Genomic DNA, 21469 nt, shown 5'->3' on the forward strand with positions numbered 1-21469 from the left:
GAGTGGGGGGAACCGATTCCCCTCGCGCCATCAGATCCAAGAGCAGGGACAGCTGGTCACCGTAATGGTCGGATTCCTCTCCCGGTGGCTGACCTTGGTCGAGGTTTTTCTCTTTACTCGTGCGGTAGCGCTGGAGTCTCAGGGGTTTTGTCCTTCGGCGGTAAGCATGTTTTGCAGGTCTTGGGATGAGGTTTTACAGGTTTTACAGGTTCATATTCCTGGATTCTATTTTTCAATTTCTTAGGGTTCTCAACAGAAAGCGAATTCTGACTCCCAACGCCGAAGGGCCTCTGTGGCCCGGGTTGGTGGGGGAGTGGGGGGAACCGATTCCCCTCGCGCCATCAGATCCAAGAGCAGGGACAGCTGGTCACCGTAATCGCCGGATTCCTCTCCCGGTGGCTGACCTTGGTCAAGGTTTTTCTCTTTCCTCATGCGTTTGCGCTGGGTGCTGACCCAGGGGGTAGCGCTGGAGTCTCAGGGGTTTTGTCCTTTGGCGGTAAGGATGTTTTGCAGGTCTTGGGATGGAATGAGGGCACCCAAGTTTGTTTGGCTTGGGGGTCTCAACGGAAAGCTTGCAGCTGAATTTGTGTAGGCAGAAGTCGGTTCTATGTTTATACGACCTTTCGTTGGGGAGTTACTGGCGAAAAACGTCGCCCATTGAGATTGCATTGTTGGAAGCAGCAGTCCATTAAAGTGACCACGAGATGGTGGTATTTACCGAGTAGAATAGCATTACTTTAAAGTGACCCCTAGTTGGCAGTACATAGCAAGTAGAAATAGCAGCCTCCCCCCTCCCTCACCCCCTGCCTTCCTCATTTGGGCCCAGCCTTCCACACCCCAGTCCCCGAGCCCCCCAGCCTTCTACATTTAGGCCCAGCCTCCCCCGTCCCACACCCCAGCCCCCCACTCCCTCGCCCCAGCCCCCCCAGCCTTCTTACACTTGTGCCCAACCTGTGGAGGGCAGTAATACGCCTTGGAGCGTTGAAACAAAAGAGGAAGAAGACAGACTGGCAGAGAATGGTGGTATCAACGGACCAGCTAACCGAAGGAAACATGAGTAGTCTGCGCTGCGCCGTTGGGTAAGTAGTCAACATAGATCTCGTTTGAATGTTTGGGTTAGGGTTTTAGGGCTATGGTTGGAGGAGGGTTTTAGGGCCGAGTTAGGGCTGGCTAGGGCGAGTTGGGGCCAGGGCTCTTTAGGGCTGGCTAGGGCGAGTTAGGGCGAGTTGGGGCCAGGGCTGGCTAGGGCGAGTTGGGGCTAGGGCGAGTTGGGGCCAGGGCTGGCTAGGGCGAGTTGGGGCCAGGGCTCTTTAGGGCTGGCTAGGGCTCGTTAGGGCCAGATATAAATTTGACCATCCATTTAACAGAATACTGAAGGATGTTGACGCTCAAGAATTTGGTCCCAACAGCTTAGACAAGGTAAGATTACAGTACAGCTGTTGAATGACACCAACATGGTTTAGTTATTCATTCATTTTCTATGTCTCTTATCCTCACTAGGGTGGGGGTATGCTGGAGCCTGATTTGGGGCGAGAGGCGGGGTACACCCTGGACCGGTGGCCAGCCAATCCCAGGGCACATACAGCGCATCCGGAAAGTATTCACAGCGCTTCACTTTTTCCACATTTTGTCAAGTTACAGCCTCATTCCAAATTGTATTAATTTAATCTCTTACCTCAAAATACTCCATTATGACAATGTGAAAAAGGTTATATTTCCAAATCATGTCCAATCAACTGAATTTACTGCAGGTGGACTCCAATTGAGTGTATAGTAGACACCAAAAGTCCAGAAGGAGGCGACTGGCACACTAGTGTGGGAAGTCCATACCTGCATGAGGAAAGTGGAAGTCAAAAAATAATCATTCTAATAATACGATTCCCAATTAAGGGAATAAATCCCAGGTCTTTGGTTTAGTTATGAAATGTTGAATTGATTTCACAGGTACCTCAACCTGTGGCTGTGTTGCGTTTTTGTGCACCGTCATCTGGAAGTAAATACAGCTTTAGTACAAATGCAGTGAAGCTGTTCTGGTTTGAAATAATGTTTTGTAGAAGATGTGTTAAGATCATTTCATTCAAAGAAGGCCATCTTAAAAAATACTACACAATCATATTCAAATAGTCAGGGAAAACTAGTTAAACAATCCTGAAAAGCGAGTACATTTATATGGATTTTGAAGTAGATTCAAAGGTAGTTTGGGGTCAAATTTACTAGCAAAGAGTACCTTTTTCATTCAAAAAAAGTAAATTTGACCAGAGTATTTCCCAAGGAAAAGTTGCTTGGGAATTGTGCGTGCAAATTGTTACCTAGCTTTGCTCAAGTAAATGGCACTCCAAATTTTTTTTCAGTGTACTGCCCAGTGGACCGCGACCTCCTCCAGCTGATTTTGGGAGTTCTTTTGTCTCTGGACTGCTCCATGGTATGCCTTCTGCCCCCATCGCCTTGCTTTTCCTTTTTTGGACTGCACTAATGAATACAGATATTCTGGCTGCCACATGAATTACATGTGCAGCATTCTCCATCCATTTAACAGAATACTGAAGGATGTTGACGCTCAAGAATTTGGTCCCAACAGCTTAGACAAGGTAAGATTACAGTACAGCTGTTGAATGACACCAACATGGTTTAGTTATTCATTCATTTTCTATGTCTCTTATCCTCACTAGGGTGGGGGTATGCTGGAGCCTGATTTGGGGCGAGAGGCGGGGTACACCCTGGACCGGTGGCCAGCCAATCCCAGGGCACATACAGCGCATCCGGAAAGTATTCACAGCGCTTCACTTTTTCCACATTTTGTCAAGTTACAGCCTCATTCCAAATTGTATTAATTTAATCTCTTACCTCAAAATACTCCATTATGACAATGTGAAAAAGGTTATTATATTTCCAAATCATGTCCAATCAACTGAATTTACTGCAGGTGGACTCCAATTGAGCTGTAGAAAGATCTGTGAATACTTATGTAAATGTGATTTTTTTGGTTTTCTATTTTTAATATATTCAAAACATGAATGTAACATGACAAAATGTAGAAAAAGTGAAGCGCTGTGAATACTTTCCGGATGCACTGTACCTTCATGGAGACAAACGTGTGTTGACGTCTCATGTAAGGTTAGTTGTTGTGACCTTTGACCCGTACTGTGCACTTTGCTTCCTCTGTCTTTCTTGTGGTTGGTTCAGGACTGAGCGATGACATCCTAGAGACTCATTTGGATCTCGACGTGGACCCCATGCTGTACGACTCTGCTGCAAACTCAGACGAGGATGTCGTGTACTCCAGCAGCCCTTTCACTGACTCTCAACTGTTGGACGTATCTTTGCTGCCGCCCGCTCTCTGACATCCCTGCTTTGGACATGGAGGATTGTCCTTGTCTTCAATTGCTGCTTGGAACCCCAGCCAAGCCCGCCTCACCCATGTGTGTGATGAAATGGCATTGTGTATATTATGCAATAAAAAATAAGTCAACTAAAGAGACCCACTCCAAAGGGCTGGCCTCTATGTGGTTTATATACGGTATGAATATATGGGTTGGTCAAGTAGTTCAAGGTGGAGGACAGCTGGGCTATGGTGGGTCCCGTGCCTGTATCTAGTGCGGTTAAAATAGAAGGGTGACCGAGCCAGAACCATGCCGAGGGCAAAGGAGTAGCCCCAAGGAAACCCCTCACCCCCTCCACACCCAATTGTAGACCAGCCCCCAAGGTTCCTAACGCAGCAGGGAGGATACTTAATAGGTATCATAGCTACATGACAACCTTCCCTCAATCGTTGGAACAAAGTGACAATTTGAAATCACTGCAGTACTGCCATAACGCCACTAGGTGACAGCATTGCTCCGCTAACACCCTCATAACTCCGAGTTAACTCCCAAGACCCAAAGTTTCCACCGTTTTGGGAAATGTGGTGCGTAAATCCGTGTAAAAATTGGCCATGAAGCTCAAGCATGCGACGAAACGATGAACATGCACACTGTAAGAAGGCGAATAGATGTTACACGCATTATTTTCATGATTTCTGCTTTTCCATCAACTATTTGTTTTTAGTAGAGATGGTGAAATGAGCCCGAAGCCTCGAAGTGTGTCAAGTCTTCCTGAGTCACACTGCTTCCAAATGGTGACCATTTCATCACGTGACCGCTGACGTCATGAGCATCTTATGTCACAGCGCGCATTGAAACGGACTGGTTATTTTGGCGCTAACTTGTGCATATAATGACCACCAAGCAATTGAACTGTTAATGACATGAACTAATTAAAGCATTTTTGTTTGTAATGGCGATCTGTCTTTCACTCGTTGTAGCGAGATTGCTTTGCCTTCCTTCTTCCACCAGATGTCGCTAATATTGCCTTTGACGGAGACAACGCTCCCAATGTGTTCCGGGACAATGTGAAGGACAACGAAGCACAAGTTTTCATCTTCCGAGTACACTCGGACGTTAGGAACACACCATTTCCAGCACATGCATATTTCAACTGCTAAACACATTGCTAGACAGTAGAGTGGGATGAATGCCAATAGTGAACTTTTACTGCAACTATGAAGGATGGCCATCTTGAATTGGATGTATAAGTGTTGGATTATTTACCGGTAAATTTTGTAAAGTGGACTGACATGTTGCTACATGTTTCTGGCCTGAAAGGGCCAGCCTTAGAGGGCCAGCCTTAAAGGGCCAGCCTTAGAGGGCCAGCCTTAAAGGCCCAGCTTAAAGGGCCAGCCTTAAAGGGCCAGCCTTAGAGGGCCAGCCTTAAAGGCCCAGCTTAAAGGGCCAGCCTTAAAGGGCCAGCCTTAAAGGGCCAGCCTTAAAGGGCCAGCCTTAAAGGGCCAGCCTTAAAGGGCCAGCCTTAGAGGGCCAGCCTTAAAGGGCCAGCCTTAGAGGGCCAGCCTTAAAGGCCCAGCTTAAAGGGCCAGCCTTAAAGGGCCAGCTTAAAAGGCCAGCTTTAAGGGCCAGCCTAAAAGGCCAGCCTTAGAGGGCCAGCCTTAAAGGGCCAGCCTTAGAGGGCCAGCCTTAGAGGGCCAGCCTTAAAGGGCCAGCCTTAGAGGGCCAGCCTTAGAGGGCCAGCCTTAGAGGGCCAGCCTTAAAGGGCCAGCCTTAAAGGGCCAGCCTTAGAGGGCCAGCCTTAAAGGGCCAGCTTTAAGGGCCAGCTTAAAAGGCCAGCTTTAAGGGCCAGCCTAAAAGGCCAGCCTTAGAGGGCCAGCCTTAAAGGGCCAGCCTTAGAAGGCCAGCCTTAAAGGGCCAGCCTTAGAGGGCCAGCCTTAGAGGGCCAGCCTTAAAGAGCTGGCCCCTTAAGGCTGGCCCTCTAAGGCTGGCCCTTTAAGCTGGCCCTTTAAGGCTGGCCCTTTAAGCTGGCCCTCTAAGGCTGGCCCTTTAAGCTGGCCCCTTAAGGCTGGCCCTCTAAGGCTGGCCCTTTAAGCTGGCCCTTTAAGGCTGGCCCTTTAAGCTGGCCCTTTAAGGCTGGCCCTTTAAGGCTGGCCATTCAAGCTGGCCCTTTAAGGCTGGCCCTCTAAGGCTGGCCCTTTAAGCTGGCCCTTTAAGGCTGGCCCTTTAAGCTGGCCCTTTAAGGCTGGCCCTTTAAGGCTGGCCATTCAAGCTGGCCCTTTAAGCTGGCCCCTTAAGGCTGGCCCTCTAAGGCTGGCCCTTTAAGCTGGCTCTTTAAGGCTGGCCCTTTAAGCTGGCCCTTTAAGGCTGGCCCTTTAAGCTGGCCCTTTAAGGCTGGCCCTTTAAGGCTGGCCCTTTAAGGCTGGCCCTTTAAGCTGGCCCCTTAAGGCTGGCCCTTTAAGGCTGGCCCTTTAAGCTGGCCCCTTAAGGCTGACCCTTTAAGCTGGCCCTCTAAGGCTGGCCCTTTAAGGCTGGCCCTTTAAGGCTTGCCCTTTAAGGCTTGCCCTTTAAGGCTGGCCCTTTAAGCTGGCCCTTTAAGGCTGGCCCTTTAAGCTGGCCCTATAAGGCTGGCCCTTTAAGGCTGGCCCTTTAAGCTGGCCCTCTAAGGCTGGCCCTTTAAGCTGGCCCCTTAAGGCTGGCCCTTTAAGCTGGCCCTTTAAGCTGGCCCTTTACGCTGGCCCTTTAAGGCTGTCCCTTTAAGGCTGGCCCTTTAAGGCTGGCCCTTTAAGGCTGGCCCTTTAAGGCTGGCCCTCTAAGGCTGGCCCTCTAAGGCTGGCCTTTTAAGCTGGCCCTTTAAGGCTGGCCATCTAAGGCTGGCCCTTTAAGGCTGGCCATCTAAGTCTGGCCCTTTAAGCTGGCCGTTTAAGGCTGGGCCTCTAAGGCTGGACCTCTAAGGCTGGCCCTTTAAGCTGGCCCTTTAAGGCTGGCCCTCTAAGGCTGGCCCTTTAAGACTGGCCCTTTAAGGCTGGCCCTTTAAGCTGGCCCTCTAAGGCTGGCCCTTTAAGCTGGCCCTCTAAGACTGGCCCTTTAAGGCTGGCCCTTTAAGGCTTGCCCTTTAAGGCTGGCCCTTTAAGGCTGGCCATTCAAGCTGGCCCTTTAAGGCTGTCCCTTTAAGACTGGCCCTTTAAGGCTGGCCCTTTAAGGCTTGCCCTTTAAGGCTGGCCCTTTAAGGCTGGCCATTCAAGCTGGCCCTTTAAGGCTGTCCCTTTAAGGCTGGCCCTTTAAGCTGGCCCTTTAAGGCTGGCCCTTTAAGGCTGGCCCTTTAAGCTGGCCCTTTAAGGCTGGCCCTTTAAGGCTGGCCCTTTAAGGCTTGCCCTTTAAGGCTGGCCCTTTAAGCTGGCCCCTTAAGGCTGGCCCTTTAAGCTGGCCCTTTAAGGCTGGCCCTTTAAGGCTGGCCCTTTAAGGCTGGCCCTTTAAGGCTGGCCCTTTAAGGCTGGCCCTTTAAGCTGGCCCCTTAAGGCTGGCCATCTAAGGCTGGCCCTTTAAGCTGGCCCTTTAAGGCTGGCCCTTTAAGCTGGCCCTTTAAGGCTGGCCCTTTAAGCTGGCCCTTTAAGGCTGGCCCTCTAAGGCTGGCCCTTTAAGACTGGCCCTTTAAGGCTGGCCCTTTAAGGCTGGCCCTTTAAGCTGGCCCCTTAAGGCTGGCCCTTTAAGCTGGCCCTCTAAGGCTGGCCCTTTAAGCTGGCCCTCTAAGGCTGGCCCTTTAAGGCTGGCCCTTTAAGGCTTGCCCTTTAAGGCTGGCCCTTTAAGCTGGCCCTTTAAGGCTGGCCCTTTAAGCTGGCCCTTTAAGGCTGGCCATCTAAGGCTGGCCCTTTAAGCTGGCCCTTTAAGGCTGGCCCTTTAAGGCTGGCCCTTTAAGGCTGGCCCTTTAAGCTGGCCCCTTAAGGCTGGCCCTTTAAGCAGGCCCTCTAAGGCTGGCCCTTTAAGCTGGCCCTCTAAGGCTGGCCCTTTAAGGCTTGCCCTTTAAGGCTGGCCCTTTAAGCTGGCCCCTTAAGGCTGGCCCTTTAAGCTGGCCCTTTAAGGCTGGCCCTTTAAGGCTGGCCCTTTAAGCTGGCCCTTTAAAGCTGGCCCTTTAAGGCTGGCCCTTTAAGGCTGGCCCTTTAAGCTGGCCCCTTAAGGCTGGCCCTTTAAGCTGGCCCTCTAAGGCTGGCCCTTTAAGCTGGCCCTCTAAGGCTGGCCCTTTAAGGCTTGCCCTTTAAGGCTGGCCCTTTAAGCTGGCCCCTTAAGGCTGGCCCTTTAAGGCTGGCCCTTTAAGTCTGGCCCTTTAAGGCTGGCCCTTTAAGGCTGGTCCTTTAAGCTGGCCCCTTAAGGCTGGCCATCTAAGGCTGGCCCTTTAAGCTGGCCCTTTAAGGCTGGCCCTTTAAGCTGGCCCTGTAAAGCTGGCCCTCTAAGGCTGGCCTTTTAAGCTGGCCCTTTAAGGCTGGCCCTTTAAGCTGGCCCTCTAAGGCTGGCCCTTTAAGGCTGGCCCTTTAAGGCTGGCCCTTTAAGCTGGCCCCTTAGGGCTGGCCCTCTAAGGCTGGCCCTTTAAGCTGGCCCTTTAAGGCTGGCCCTTTAAGCTGGCCCTTTAAGGCTGGCCCTTTTAAGCTGGCCCTTTAAGGCTGGCCCTTTAAGGCTGGCCCTTTAAGCTGGCCCCTTAAGGCTGGCCATCTAAGGCTGGCCCTTTAAGCTGGCCCTTTAAGGCTGGCCCTTTAAGCTGGCCCTTTAAGGCTGGCCCTCTAAGGCTGGCCCTTTAAGACTGGCCCTTTAAGGCTGGCCCTTTAAGGCTGGCCCTTTAAGCTGGCCCCTTAAGGCTGGCCCTTTAAGCTGGCCCTCTAAGGCTGGCCCTTTAAGCTGGCCCTCTAAGGCTGGCCCTTTAAGCTGGCCATCTAAGGCTGGCCCTTTAAGGCTGGCCCTTTAAGGCTGGCCCTTTAAGGCTGGCCCTTTAAGCTGGCCCCTTAAGGCTGGCCCTCTAAGGCTGGCCCTTTAAGCTGGCCCTTTAAGGCTGGCCCCTTAAGGCTGGCCCTCTAAGGCTGGCCCTTTAAGCTGGCCCTTTAAGGCTGGCCCTTTAAGCTGGCCCTTTAAAGCTGGCCCTTTAAGGCTGGCCCTTTAAGGCTGGCCCTTTAAGCTGGCCCCTTAAGGCTGGCCATCTAAGGCTGGCCCTTTAAGCTGGCCCTTTAAGGCTGGCCCTTTAAGCTGGCCCTTTAAGGCTGGCCCTCTAAGGCTGGCCCTTTAAGGCTGGCCCTTTAAGGCTGGCCCTTTAAGCTGGCCCTTTAAGGCTGGCCCTTTAAGCTGGCCCTTTAAGGCTGGCCCTTTAAGGCTGGCCCTTTAAGCTGGCCCTCTAAGGCTGGCCCTTTAAGGCTGGCCCTTTAAGCTGGCCCTTTAAGGCTGGCCCTTTAAGGCTGGCCCTTTAAGCTGGCCCTTTAAGGCTGGCCCTTTAAGGCTGGCCCTTTAAGCTGGCCCCTTAAGGCTGGCCCTTTAAGCTGGCCCTCTAAGGCTGGCCCTTTAAGCTGGCCCCTTAAGGCTGGCCCTTTAAGCTGGCCCTTTAAGGCTGGCCCTTTAAGGCTGGCCCTTTAAGGCTGGCCCTTTAAGGCTGGCCCTTTAAGCTGGCCCCTTAAGGCTGGCCATCTAAGGCTGGCCCTTTAAGCTGGCCCTTTAAGGCTGGCCCTTTAAGCTGGCCCTTTAAGGCTGGCCCTTTAAGCTGGCCCTTTAAGGCTGGCCCTCTAAGGCTGGCCCTTTAAGACTGGCCCTTTAAGGCTGGCCCTTTAAGGCTGGCCCTTTAAGCTGGCCCCTTAAGGCTGGCCCTTTAAGCTGGCCCTCTAAGGCTGGCCCTTTAAGCTGGCCCTCTAAGGCTGGCCCTTTAAGGCTGGCCCTTTAAGGCTTGCCCTTTAAGGCTGGCCCTTTAAGCTGGCCCTTTAAGGCTGGCCCTTTAAGCTGGCCCTTTAAGGCTGGCCATCTAAGGCTGGCCCTTTAAGCTGGCCCTTTAAGGCTGGCCCTTTAAGGCTGGCCCTTTAAGGCTGGCCCTTTAAGCTGGCCCCTTAAGGCTGGCCCTTTAAGCAGGCCCTCTAAGGCTGGCCCTTTAAGCTGGCCCTCTAAGGCTTGCCCTTTAAGGCTGGCCCTTTAAGGCTGGCCCTTTAAGCTGGCCCTTTAAAGCTGGCCCTTTAAGGCTGGCCCTTTAAGGCTGGCCCTTTAAGCTGGCCCCTTAAGGCTGGCCCTTTAAGCTGGCCCTCTAAGGCTGGCCCTTTAAGCTGGCCCTCTAAGGCTGGCCCTTTAAGGCTTGCCCTTTAAGGCTGGCCCTTTAAGCTGGCCCCTTAAGGCTGGCCCTTTAAGGCTGGCCCTTTAAGGCTGGCCCTTTAAGGCTGGCCCTTTAAGGCTGGCCCTTTAAGGCTGGCCCTTTAAGGCTGGTCCTTTAAGCTGGCCCCTTAAGGCTGGCCATCTAAGGCTGGCCATCTAAGGCTGGCCCTTTAAGCTGGCCCTTTAAGGCTGGCCCTTTAAGCTGGCCCTGTAAAGCTGGCCCTCTAAGGCTGGCCTTTTAAGCTGGCCCTTTAAGGCTGGCCCTTTAAGCTGGCCCTCTAAGGCTGGCCCTTTAAGCTGGCCCTCTAAGGCTGGCCCTTTAAGGCTGGCCCTTTAAGGCTGGCCCTTTAAGCTGGCCCCTTAGGGCTGGCCCTCTAAGGCTGGCCCTTTAAGCTGGCCCTTTAAGGCTGGCCCTTTAAGCTGGCCCTTTAAGGCTGGCCCTTTAAGCTGGCCCTTTAAAGCTGGCCCTTTAAGGCTGGCCCTTTAAGGCTGGCCCTTTAAGCTGGCCCCTTAAGGCTGGCCATCTAAGGCTGGCCCTTTAAGCTGGCCCTTTAAGGCTGGCCCTTTAAGCTGGCCCTTTAAGGCTGGCCCTCTAAGACTGGCCCTTTAAGGCTGGCCCTTTAAGGCTGGCCCTTTAAGCTGGCCCCTTAAGGCTGGCCCTTTAAGCTGGCCCTCTAAGGCTGGCCCTTTAAGCTGGCCCTCTAAGGCTGGCCCTTTAAGCTGGCCATCTAAGGCTGGCCCTTTAAGGCTGGCCCTTTAAGGCTGGCCCTTTAAGGCTGGCCCTTTAAGCTGGCCCCTTAAGGCTGGCCCTCTAAGGCTGGCCCTTTAAGCTGGCCCTTTAAGGCTGGCCCCTTAAGGCTGGCCCTCTAAGGCTGGCCCTTTAAGCTGGCCCTTTAAGGCTGGCCCTTTAAGCTGGCCCTTTAAGGCTGGCCCTTTAAGCTGGCCCTTTAAAGCTGGCCCTTTAAGGCTGTCCCTTTAAGGCTGGCCCTTTAAGCTGGCCCCTTAAGGCTGGCCATCTAAGGCTGGCCCTTTAAGCTGGCCCTTTAAGGCTGGCCCTTTAAGCTGGCCCTTTAAGGCTGGCCCTTTAAAGCTGGCCCTTTAAGCTGGCCCTCTAAGGCTGGCCCTTTAAGGCTGGCCCTTTAAGCTGGCCCTTTAAGGCTGGCCCTTTAAGGCTGGCCCTTTAAGCTGGCCCTTTAAGGCTGGCCCTTTAAGGCTGGCCCTTTAAGCTGGCCCCTTAAGGCTGGCCCTTTAAGCTGGCCCTCTAAGGCTGGCCCTTTAAGCTGGCCCTCTAAGGCTGGCCCTTTAAGGCTTGCCCTTTAAGGCTGGCCCTTTAAGCTGGCCCCTTGAGGCTGGCCCTTTAAGCTGGCCCTTTAAGGCTGGCCCTTTAAGGCTGGCCCTTTAAGATGGCCCCTTAAGGCTGGCCATCTAAAGCTGGCCCTTTAAGCTGGCCCTTTAAGGCTGGCCCTTTAAGCTGGCCCTTTAAGGCTGGCCCTTTAAGGCTGGCCCTTTAAGGCTTGCCCTTTAAGGTTGGCCCTTTAAGCTGGCCCCTTAAGGCTGGCCCTTTAAGCTGGCCCTTTAAGGCTGGCCCTTTAAGGCTGGCCCTTTAAGGCTGGCCCTTTAAAGCTGGCCCTTTAAGCTGGCCCCTTAAGGCTGGCCATCTAAGGCTGGCCCTTTAAGCTGGCCCTTTAAGGCTGGCCCTTTAAGCTGGCCCTTTAAGGCTGGCCCTCTAAGGCTGGCCCTTTAAGACTGGCCCTTTAAGGCTGGCCCTTTAAGGCTGGCCCTTTAAGCTGGCCCCTTAAGGCTGGCCCTTTAAGCTGGACCTCTAAGGCTGGCCCTTTAAGCTGGCCCTCTAAGGCTGGCCCTTTAAGGCTGGCCCTTTAAGGCTTGCCCTTTAAGGCTGGCCCTTTAAGCTGGCCCTTTAAGGCTGGCCCTTTAAGCTGGCCCTTTAAGGCTGGCCATCTAAGGCTGGCCCTTTAAGCTGGCCCTTTAAGGCTGGCCCTTTAAGGCTGGCCCTTTAAGCTGGCCCTTTAAGGCTGGCCCTTTAAGGCTGGCCCTTTAAGGCTGGCCCTTTAAGCTGGCCCCTTAAGGCTGGCCCTTTAAGCTGGCCCTCTAAGGCTGGCCCTTTAAGCTGGCCCTCTAAGGCTGGCCCTTTAAGGCTTGCCCTTTAAGGCTGGCCCTTTAAGCTGGCCCCTTAAGGCTGGCCCTTTAAGCTGGCCCTTTAAGGCTGGCCCTTTAAGGCTGGCCCTTTAAGGCTGGCCCTTTAAGCTGGCCTCTTAAGGCTGGCCATCTAAGGCTGGCCCTTTAAGCTGGCCCTTTAAGGCTGGCCCTTTAAGCTGGCCCTTTAAGGCTGGCCCTCTAAGGCTGGCCCTTTAAGACTGGCCCTTTAAGGCTGGCCCTTTAAGCTGGCCCCTTAAGGCTGGCCCTTTAAGCTGGCCCTCTAAGGCTGGCCCTTTAAGGCTGGCCCTTTAAGGCTGGCCCTTTAAGGCTGGCCCTTTAAGCTGGCCCCTTAAGGCTGGCCATCTAAGGCTGGCCCTTTAAACTGGCCCTTTAAGGCTGGCCCTTTAAGCTGGCCCTTTAAGGCTGGCCCTTTAAGCTGGCCCTTTAAGGCTGGCCCTCTAAGGCTGGCCCTTTAAGACTGGCCCTTTAAGGCTGGCCCTTTAAAGCTGGCCCTTTAAGCTGGCCCCTTAAGGCTGGCCCTTTAAGCTGGCCCTCTAAGGCTGGCCCTTTAAGCTGGCCCTCTAAGGCTGGCCCTTTAAGGCTGGCCCTTTAAGGCTGGCCCTTTAAGCTGGCCCTCTAAGGCTGGCCCTTTAAGGCTTGCCCTTTAAGGCTGGCCCTTTAAGCTGGCCCCTTAAGGCTGGCCCTTTAAGCTGGCCCTTTAAGGCTGGCCCTTTAAGGCTGGCCCTTTAAGGCTGGCCCTTTAAGGCTGGCCCTTTAAGCTGGCCCCTTAAGGCTGGCCATCTAAGGCTGGCCCTTTAAGCTGGCCATCTAAGGCTGGCCCTTTAAGCTGGCCCTGTAAAGCTGGCCCTCTAAAGCTGGCCTTTTAAGCTGGCCCTTTAAGGCTGGCCCTTTAAGCTGGCCCCTTAAGGCTGGCCCTCTAAGGCTGGCCATTTAAGCTGGCCCTTTAAGGCTGGCCCTTTAAGCTGGCCCTTTAAGGCTGGCCCTTTAAGGCTGGCCCTTTAAGCTGGCCCTTTAAGGCTGGTCCTTTAAGGCTGGCCCTTTAAGGCTGGCCCTTTAAGCTGGCCCTTTAAGGCTGGTCCTTTAAGCTGGCCCTTTAAGGCTGGCCCTTTAAGGCTGGCCCTTTAAGGCTGGCCCTTTAAAGCTGGCCCTTTAAGCTGGCCCTCTAAGGCTGGCCCTTTAAGGCTGGCCCTTTAAGCTGGCCCTTTAAGGCTGGCCCTTTAAGGCTGGCCCTTTAAGCTGGCCCTTTAAGGCTGGCCCTTTAAGGCTGGCCCTTTAAGGCTGGCCCTTTAAGCTGGCCCCTTAAGGCTGGCCCTTTAAGCTGGCCCTCTAAGGCTGGCCCTTTAAGCTGGCCCTCTAAGGCTGGCCCTTTAAGGCTTGCCCTTTAAGGCTGGCCCTTTAAGCTGGCCCCTTAAGGCTGGCCCTTTAAGGCTGTCCCTTTAAGGCTGGCCCTTTAAGCTGGCCCCTTAAGGCTGGCCTTCTAAGGCTGGCCCTTTAAGCTGGCCCTTTAAGGCTGGCCCTTTAAGCTGGCCCTTTAAGGCTGGCCATCTAAGGCTGGCCCTTTAAGCTGGCCCTTTAAGGCTGGCCCTTTAAGCTGGCCCTTTAAGGCTGGCCCTTTAAAGCTGGCCCTTTAAGCTGGCCCTCTAAGGCTGGCCCTTTAAGGCTGGCCCTTTAAGCTGGCCCTTTAAGGCTGGCCCTTTAAGGCTGGCCCTTTAAGCTGGCCCTTTAAGGCTGGCCCTTTAAGGCTGGCCCTTTAAGCTGGCCCCTTAAGGCTGGCCCTTTAAGCTGGCCCTCTAAGGCTGGCCCTTTAAGCTGGCCCTCTAAGGCTGGCCCTTTAAGGCTTGCCCTTTAAGGCTGGCCCTTTAAGCTGGCCCCTTAAGGCTGGCCCTTTAAGCTGGCCCTTTAAGGCTGGCCCTTTAAGGCTGGCCCTTTAAGATGGCCCCTTAAGGCTGGCCATCTAAAGCTGGCCCTTTAAGCTGGCCCTTTAAGGCTGGCCCTTTAAGCTGGCCCTTTAAGGCTGGCCCTTTAAGCTGGCCCTTTAAGGCTGGCCCTTTAAGGCTGGCCCTTTAAGGCTTGCCCTTTAAGGTTGGCCCTTTAAGCTGGCCCCTTAAGGCTGGCCCTTTAAGCTGGCCCTTTAAGGCTGGCCCTTTAAGGCTGGCCCTTTAAGGCTGGCCCTTTAAGGCTGGCCCTTTAAAGCTGGCCCTTTAAGCTGGCCCCTTAAGGCTGGCCATCTAAGGCTGGCCCTTTAAGCTGGCCATCTAAGGCTGGCCCTTTAAGCTGGCCCTTTAAGGCTGGCCCTTTAAGCTGGCCCTTTAAGGCTGGCCCTCTAAGGCTGGCCCTTTAAGACTGGCCCTTTAAGGCTGGCCCTTTAAGGCTGGCTCTTTAAGCTGGCCCCTTAAGGCTGGCCCTTTAAGCTGGCCCTCTAAGGCTGGCCCTTTAAGCTGGCCCTCTAAGGCTGGCCCTTTAAGGCTGGCCCTTTAAGGCTTGCCCTTTAAGGCTGGCCCTTTAAGCTGGCCCTTTAAGGCTGGCCCTTTAAGCTGGCCCTTTAAGGCTGGCCATCTAAGGCTGGCCCTTTAAGCTGGCCCTTTAAGGCTGGCCCTTTAAGGCTGGCCCTTTAAGGCTGGCCCTTTAAGCTGGCCCCTTAAGGCTGGCCCTTTAAGCAGGCCCTCTAAGGCTGGCCCTTTAAGCTGGCCCTCTAAGGCTGGCCCTTTAAGGCTTGCCCTTTAAGGCTGGCCCTTTAAGCTGGCCCCTTAAGGCTGGCCCTTTAAGCTGGCCCTTTAAGGCTGGCCCTTTAAGGCTGGCCCTTTAAGCTGGCCCTTTAAAGCTGGCCCTTTAAGGCTGGCCCTTTAAGGCTGGCCCTTTAAGCTGGCCCCTTAAGGCTGGCCCTTTAAGCTGGCCCTCTAAGGCTGGCCCTTTAAGCTGGCCCTCTAAGGCTGGCCCTTTAAGGCTTGCCCTTTAAGGCTGGCCCTTTAAGCTGGCCCCTTAAGGCTGGCCCTTTAAGCTGGCCCTTTAAGGCTGGCCCTTTAAGGCTGGCCCTTTAAGCTGGCCCTTTAAGGCTGGCCCTTTAAGCTGGCCCTGTAAAGCTGGCCCTCTAAGGCTGGCCTTTTAAGCTGGCCCTTTAAGGCTGGCCCTTTAAGCTGGCCCTCTAAGGCTGGCCCTTTAAGGCTGGCCCTTTAAGGCTGGCCCTTTAAGCTGGCCCCTTAGGGCTGGCCCTCTAAGGCTGGCCCTTTAAGCTGGCCCTTTAAGCTGGCCCTTTAAGGCTGGCCCTTTAAGCTGGTCCTTTAAAGCTGGCCCTTTAAGGCTGGCCCTTTAAGGCTTGCCCTTTAAGGCTGGCCCTTTAAGCTGGCCCCTTAAGGCTGGCCCTTTAAGGCTGGCCCTTTAAGCTGGCCCTTTAAGGCTGGCCCTCTAAGGCTGGCCCTTTAAGACTGGCCCTTTAAGGCTGGCCCTTTAAGCTGGCCCCTTAAGGCTGGCCCTTTAAGCTGGCCCTCTAAGGCTGGCCCTTTAAGGCTGGCCCTTTAAGGCTGGCCCTTTAAGGCTGGCCCTTTAAGCTGGCCCCTTAAGGCTGGCCATCTAAGGCTGGCCCTTTAAACTGGCCCTTTAAGGCTGGCCCTTTAAGCTGGCCCTTTAAGGCTGGCCCTTTAAGCTGGCCCTTTAAGGCTGGCCCTCTAAGGCTGGCCCTTTAAGACTGGCCCTTTAAGGCTGGCCCTTTAAGGCTGGCCCTTTAAGCTGGCCCCTTAAGGCTGGCCCTTTAAGCTGGCCCTCTAAGGCTGGCCCTTTAAGGCTGGCCCTTTAAGGCTGGCCCTTTAAGCTGGCCCTCTAAGGCTGGCCCTTTAAGGCTTGCCCTTTAAGGCTGGCCCTTTAAGCTGGCCCCTTAAGGCTGGCCCTTTAAGCTGGCCCTTTAAGGCTGGCCCTTTAAGGCTGGCCCTTTAAGGCTGGCCCTTTAAGGCTGGCCCTTTAAGCTGGCCCCTTAAGGCTGGCCATCTAAGGCTGGCCCTTTAAGCTGGCCATCTAAGGCTGGCCCTTTAAGCTGGCCCTGTAAAGCTGGCCCTCTAAAGCTGGCCTTTTAAGCTGGCCCTTTAAGGCTGGCCCTTTAAGCTGGCCCCTTAAGGCTGGCCCTCTAAGGCTGGCCATTTAAGCTGGCCCTTTAAGGCTGGCCCTTTAAGCTGGCCCTTTAAGGCTGGCCCTTTAAGGCCGGCCCTTTAAGCTGGCCCTTTAAGGCTGGTCCTTTAAGGCTGGCCCTTTAAGGCTGGCCCTTTAAGCTGGCCCTTTAAGGCTGGTCCTTTAAGCTGGCCCTTTAAGGCTGGCCCTTTAAGGCTGGCCCTTTAAGGCTGGCCCTTTAAAGCTGGCCCTTTAAGCTGGCCCTCTAAGGCTGGCCCTTTAAGGCTGGCCCTTTAAGCTGGCCCTTTAAGGCTGGCCCTTTAAGGCTGGCCCTTTAAGCTGGCCCTTTAAGGCTGGCCCTTTAAGGCTGGCCCTTTAAGGCTGGCCCTTTAAGCTGGCCCCTTAAGGCTGGCCCTTTAAGCTGGCCCTCTAAGGCTGGCCCTTTAAGCTGGCCCTCTAAGGCTGGCCCTTTAAGGCTTGCCCTTTAAGGCTGGCCCTTTAAGCTGGCCCCTTAAGGCTGGCCCTTTAAGCTGGCCCTTTAAGGCTGGCCCTTTAAGCTGGCCCTTTAAAGCTGGCCCTTTAAGGCTGTCCCTTTAAGGCTGGCCCTTTAAGCTGGCCCCTTAAGGCTGGCCATCTAAGGCTGGCCCTTTAAGCTGGCCCTTTAAGGCTGGCCCTTTAAGCTGGCCCTTTAAGGCTGGCCCTTTAAAGCTGGCCCTTTAAGCTGGCCCTCTAAGGCTGGCCCTTTAAGGCTGGCCCTTTAAGCTGGCCCTTTAAGGCTGGCCCTTTAAGGCTGGCCCTTTAAGCTGGCCCTTTAAGGCTGGCCCTTTAAGGCTGGCCCTTTAAGCTGGCCCCTTAAGGCTGGCCCTTTAAGCTGGCCCTCTAAGGCTGGCCCTTTAAGCTGGCCCTCTAAGGCTGGCCCTTTAAGGCTTGCCCTTTAAGGCTGGCCCTTTAAGCTGGCCCCTTAAGGCTGGCCCTTTAAGCTGGCCCTTTAAGGCTGGCCCTTTAAGGCTGGCCCTTTAAGATGGCCCCTTAAGGCTGGCCATCTAAAGCTGGCCCTTTAAGCTGGCCCTTTAAGGCTGGCCCTTTAAGCTGGCCCTTTAAGGCTGGCCCTTTAAGCTGGCCCTTTAAGGCTGGCCCTTTAAGGCTGGCCCTTTAAGGCTTGCCCTTTAAGGTTGGCCCTTTAAGCTGGCCCCTTAAGGCTGGCCCTTTAAGCTGGCCCTTTAAGGCTGGCCCTTTAAGGCTGGCCCTTTAAGGCTGGCCCTTTAAGGCTGGCCCTTTAAAGCTGGCCCTTTAAGCTGGCCCCTTAAGGCTGGCCATCTAAGGCTGGCCCTTTAAGCTGGCCATCTAAGGCTGGCCCTTTAAGCTGGCCCTTTAAGGCTGGCCCTTTAAGCTGGCCCTTTAAGGCTGGCCCTCTAAGGCTGGCCCTTTAAGACTGGCCCTTTAAGGCTGGCCCTTTAAGGCTGGCCCTTTAAGCTGGCCCCTTAAGGCTGGCCCTTTAAGCTGGCCCTCTAAGGCTGGCCCTTTAAGCTGGCCCTCTAAGGCTGGCCCTTTAAGGCTGGCCCTTTAAGGCTTGCCCTTTAAGGCTGGCCCTTTAAGCTGGCCCTTTAAGGCTGGCCCTTTAAGCTGGCCCTTTAAGGCTGGCCATCTAAGGCTGGCCCTTTAAGCTGGCCCTTTAAGGCTGGCCCTTTAAGGCTGGCCCTTTAAGGCTGGCCCTTTAAGCTGGCCCCTTAAGGCTGGCCCTTTAAGCAGGCCCTCTAAGGCTGGCCCTTTAAGCTGGCCCTCTAAGGCTGGCCCTTTAAGGCTTGCCCTTTAAGGCTGGCCCTTTAAGCTGGCCCCTTAAGGCTGGCCCTTTAAGCTGGCCCTTTAAGGCTGGCCCTTTAAGGCTGGCCCTTTAAGCTGGCCCTTTAAAGCTGGCCCTTTAAGGCTGGCCCTTTAAGGCTGGCCCTTTAAGCTGGCCCCTTAAGGCTGGCCCTTTAAGCTGGCCCTCTAAGGCTGGCCCTTTAAGCTGGCCCTCTAAGGCTGGCCCTTTAAGGCTTGCCCTTTAAGGCTGGCCCTTTAAGCTGGCCCCTTAAGGCTGGCCCTTTAAGCTGGCCCTTTAAGGCTGGCCCTTTAAGGCTGGCCCTTCAAGGCTGGCCCTTTAAGGCTGGCCCTTTAAGGCTGGCCCTTTAAGGCTGGCCCTTTAAGCTGGCCCCTTAAGGCTGGCCATCTAAGGCTGGCCCTTTAAGCTGGCCCTTTAAGGCTGGCCCTTTAAGCTGGCCCTGTAAAGCTGGCCCTCTAAGGCTGGCCTTTTAAGCTGGCCCTTTAAGGCTGGCCCTTTAAGCTGGCCCTCTAAGGCTGGCCCTTTAAGGCTGGCCCTTTAAGGCTGGCCCTTTAAGCTGGCCCCTTAGGGCTGGCCCTCTAAGGCTGGCCCTTTAAGCTGGCCCTTTAAGCTGGCCCTTTAAGGCTGGCCCTTTAAGCTGGTCCTTTAAAGCTGGCCCTTTAAGGCTGGCCCTTTAAGGCTTGCCCTTTAAGGCTGGCCCTTTAAGCTGGCCCCTTAAGGCTGGCCCTTTAAGCTGGCCCTTTAAGGCTGGCCCTTTAAGGCTGGCCCTTTAAGCTGGCCCTTTAAGGCTGGCCCTTTAAGGCTGGCCCTTTAAGGCTGGCCCTTTAAGCTGGCCCCTTAAGGCTGGCCCTTTAAGCTGGCCCTCTAAGGCTGGCCCTTTAAGCTGGCCCTCTAAGGCTGGCCCTTTAAGGCTTGCCCTTTAAGGCTGGCCCTTTAAGCTGGCCCCTTAAGGCTGGCCCTTTAAGCTGGCCCTTTAAGGCTGGCCCTTTAAGGCTGGCCCTTTAAGGCTGGCCCTTTAAGCTGGCCTCTTAAGGCTGGCCATCTAAGGCTGGCCTTTTAAGCTGGCCCTTTAAGGCTGGCCCTTTAAGCTGGCCCTGTAAAGCTGGCCCTCTAAGGCTGGCCTTTTAAGCTGGCCCTTTAAGGCTGGCCCTTTAAGCTGGCCCTCTAAGGCTGGCCCTTTAAGGCTGGCCCTTTAAGGCTGGCCCTTTAAGCTGGCCCCTTAGGGCTGGCCCTCTAAGGCTGGCCCTTTAAGCTGGCCCTTTAAGGCTGGCCCTTTAAGCTGGCCCTTTAAGGCTGGCCCTTTAAGCTGGCCCTTTAAGGCTGGCCCTTTAAGCTGGCCCTGTAAAGCTGGCCCTCTAAGGCTGGCCTTTTAAGCTGGCCCTTTAAGGCTGGCCCTTTAAGCTGGCCCTCTAAGGCTGGCCCTTTAAGGCTGGCCCTTTAAGGCTGGCCCTTTAAGCTGGCCCCTTAGGGCTGGCCCTCTAAGGCTGGCCCTTTAAGCTGGCCCTTTAAGGCTGGCCCTTTAAGCTGGCCCTTTAAGGCTGGCCCTTTAAGATGGCCCTTTAAAGCTGGCCCTTTAAGGCTGGCCCTTTAAGGCTGGCCCTTTAAGCTGGCCCCTTAAGGCTGGCCATCTAAGGCTGGCCCTTTAAGCTGGCCCTTTAAGGCTGGCCCTTTAAGCTGGCCCTTTAAGGCTGGCCCTCTAAGGCTGGCCCTTTAAGACTGGCCCTTTAAGGCTGGCCCTTTAAGCTGGCCCCTTAAGGCTGGCCCTTTAAGCTGGCCCTCTAAGGCTGGCCCTTTAAGCTGGCCCTCTAAGGCTGGCCCTTTAAGCTGGCCCTTTAAGGCTGGCCCTTTAAGCTGGCCCCTTAAGGCTGGCCCTTTAAGCTGGCCCCTTAAGGCTGGCCCTTTAAGCTGGCCCTTTAAGGCTGGCCCTTTAAGCTGGCCCTCTAAGGCTGGCCCTTTAAGGCTGGCCCTTTAAGGCTGGCCCTTTAAGCTGGCCCCTTAAGGCTGGCCCTCTAAGGCTGGCCATTTAAGCTGGCCCTTTAAGGCTGGCCCTTTAAGCTGGCCCTTTAAGGCTGGCCCTTTAAGGCCGGCCCTTTAAACTGGCCCTTTAAGGCTGGCCCTTTAAGGCTGGCCCTTTAAGGCTGGCCCTTTAAGCTGGCCCTTTAAGGCTGGTCCTTTAAGCTGGCCCTTTAAGGCTGGCCCTTTAAGGCTGGCCCTTTAAGGCTGGCCCTTTAAAGCTGGCCCTTTAAGCTGGCCCTCTAAGGCTGGCCCTTTAAGGCTGGCCCTTTAAGCTGGCCCTTTAAGGCTGGCCCTTTAAGGCTGGCCCTTTAAGCTGGCCCTTTAAGGCTGGCCCTTTAAGGCTGGCCCTTTAAGGCTGGCCCTTTAAGCTGGCCCCTTAAGGCTGGCCCTTTAAGCTGGCCCTCTAAGGCTGGCCCTTTAAGCTGGCCCTCTAAGGCTGGCCCTTTAAGGCTTGCCCTTTAAGGCTGGCCCTTTAAGCTGGCCCCTTAAGGCTGGCCCTTTAAGCTGGCCCTTTAAGGCTGGCCCTTTAAGCTGGCCCTTTAAGGCTGGCCCTTTAAGGCTGGCCCTTTAAGGCTTGCCCTTTAAGGCTGGCCCTTTAAGCTGGCCCCTTAAGGCTGGCCCTTTAAGCTGGCCCTTTAAGGCTGGCCCTTTAAGGCTGGCCCTTTAAGGCTGGCCCTTTAAGGCTGGCCCTTTAAGCTGGCCCCTTAAGGCTGGCCATCTAAGGCTGGCCCCTTAAGGCTGGCCCTTTACGGCTGGCCCTTTAAGCTGGCCCTTTAAGGCTGGCCCTTTAAGCTGGCCCTTTAAGGCTGGCCCTCTAAGGCTGGCCCTTTAAGACTGGCCCTTTAAGGCTGGCCCTTTAAGGCTGGCCCTTTAAGCTGGCCCCTTAAGGCTGGCCCTTTAAGCTGGCCCTCTAAGGCTGGCCCTTTAAGCTGGCCCTCTAAGGCTGGCCCTTTAAGGCTGGCCCTTTAAGGCTTGCCCTTTAAGGCTGGCCCTTTAAGCTGGCCCTCTAAGGCTGGCCCTTTAAGGCTTGCCCTTTAAGGCTGGCCCTTTAAGCTGGCCCCTTAAGGCTGGCCCTTTAAGCTGGCCCTTTAAGGCTGGCCCTTTAAGGCTGGCCCTTTAAGGCTGGCCCTTTAAGGCTGGCCCTTTAAGCTGGCCCCTTAAGGCTGGCCATCTAAGGCTGGCCCTTTAAGCTGGCCCTTTAAGGCTGGCCCTTTAAGCTGGCCCTGTAAAGCTGGCCCTCTAAGGCTGGCCTTTTAAGCTGGCCCTTTAAGGCTGGCCCTTTAAGCTGGCCCCTTAAGGCTGGCCCTCTAAGGCTGGCCATTTAAGCTGGCCCTTTAAGGCTGGCCCTTTAAGCTGGCCCTTTAAGGCTGGCCCTTTAAGGCCGGCCCTTTAAGCTGGCCCTTTAAGGCTGGTCCTTTAAGGCTGGCCCTTTAAGGCTGGCCCTTTAAGCTGGCCCTTTAAGGCTGGTCCTTTAAGCTGGCCCTTTAAGGCTGGCCCTTTAAGGCTGGCCCTTTAAGGCTGGCCCTTTAAAGCTGGCCCTTTAAGCTGGCCCTCTAAGGCTGGCCCTTTAAGGCTGGCCCTTTAAGCTGGCCCTTTAAGGCTGGCCCTTTAAGGCTGGCCCTTTAAGCTGGCCCTTTAAGGCTGGCCCTTTAAGGCTGGCCCTTTAAGGCTGGCCCTTTAAGCTGGCCCCTTAAGGCTGGCCCTTTAAGCTGGCCCT

General features: G+C 54.6%; 1 long non-coding RNA gene across 1 annotated transcript; it reads left to right on the forward strand.

Annotated features, from left to right (window-relative positions):
- Positions 1–2888: 2888 nt before the first annotated feature.
- Positions 2889–4273, forward strand: LOC144894468 (uncharacterized). The gene is made up of 2 exons (XR_013625079.1): positions 2889–3114; positions 3184–4273. It is a non-coding gene; the product is annotated as an uncharacterized LOC144894468 (long non-coding RNA).
- The last annotated feature ends 17196 nt before the right edge of the window (positions 4274–21469 follow it).

This window comes from Doryrhamphus excisus, linkage group LG20 (genome assembly GCF_037039965.1).
Source record: "Doryrhamphus excisus strain RoL-2023G ecotype Guam linkage group LG20, RoL_Dexc_Guam_v1.1, whole genome shotgun sequence".
Taxonomy (NCBI): Eukaryota; Metazoa; Chordata; class Actinopteri; order Syngnathiformes; family Syngnathidae; genus Doryrhamphus; species Doryrhamphus excisus.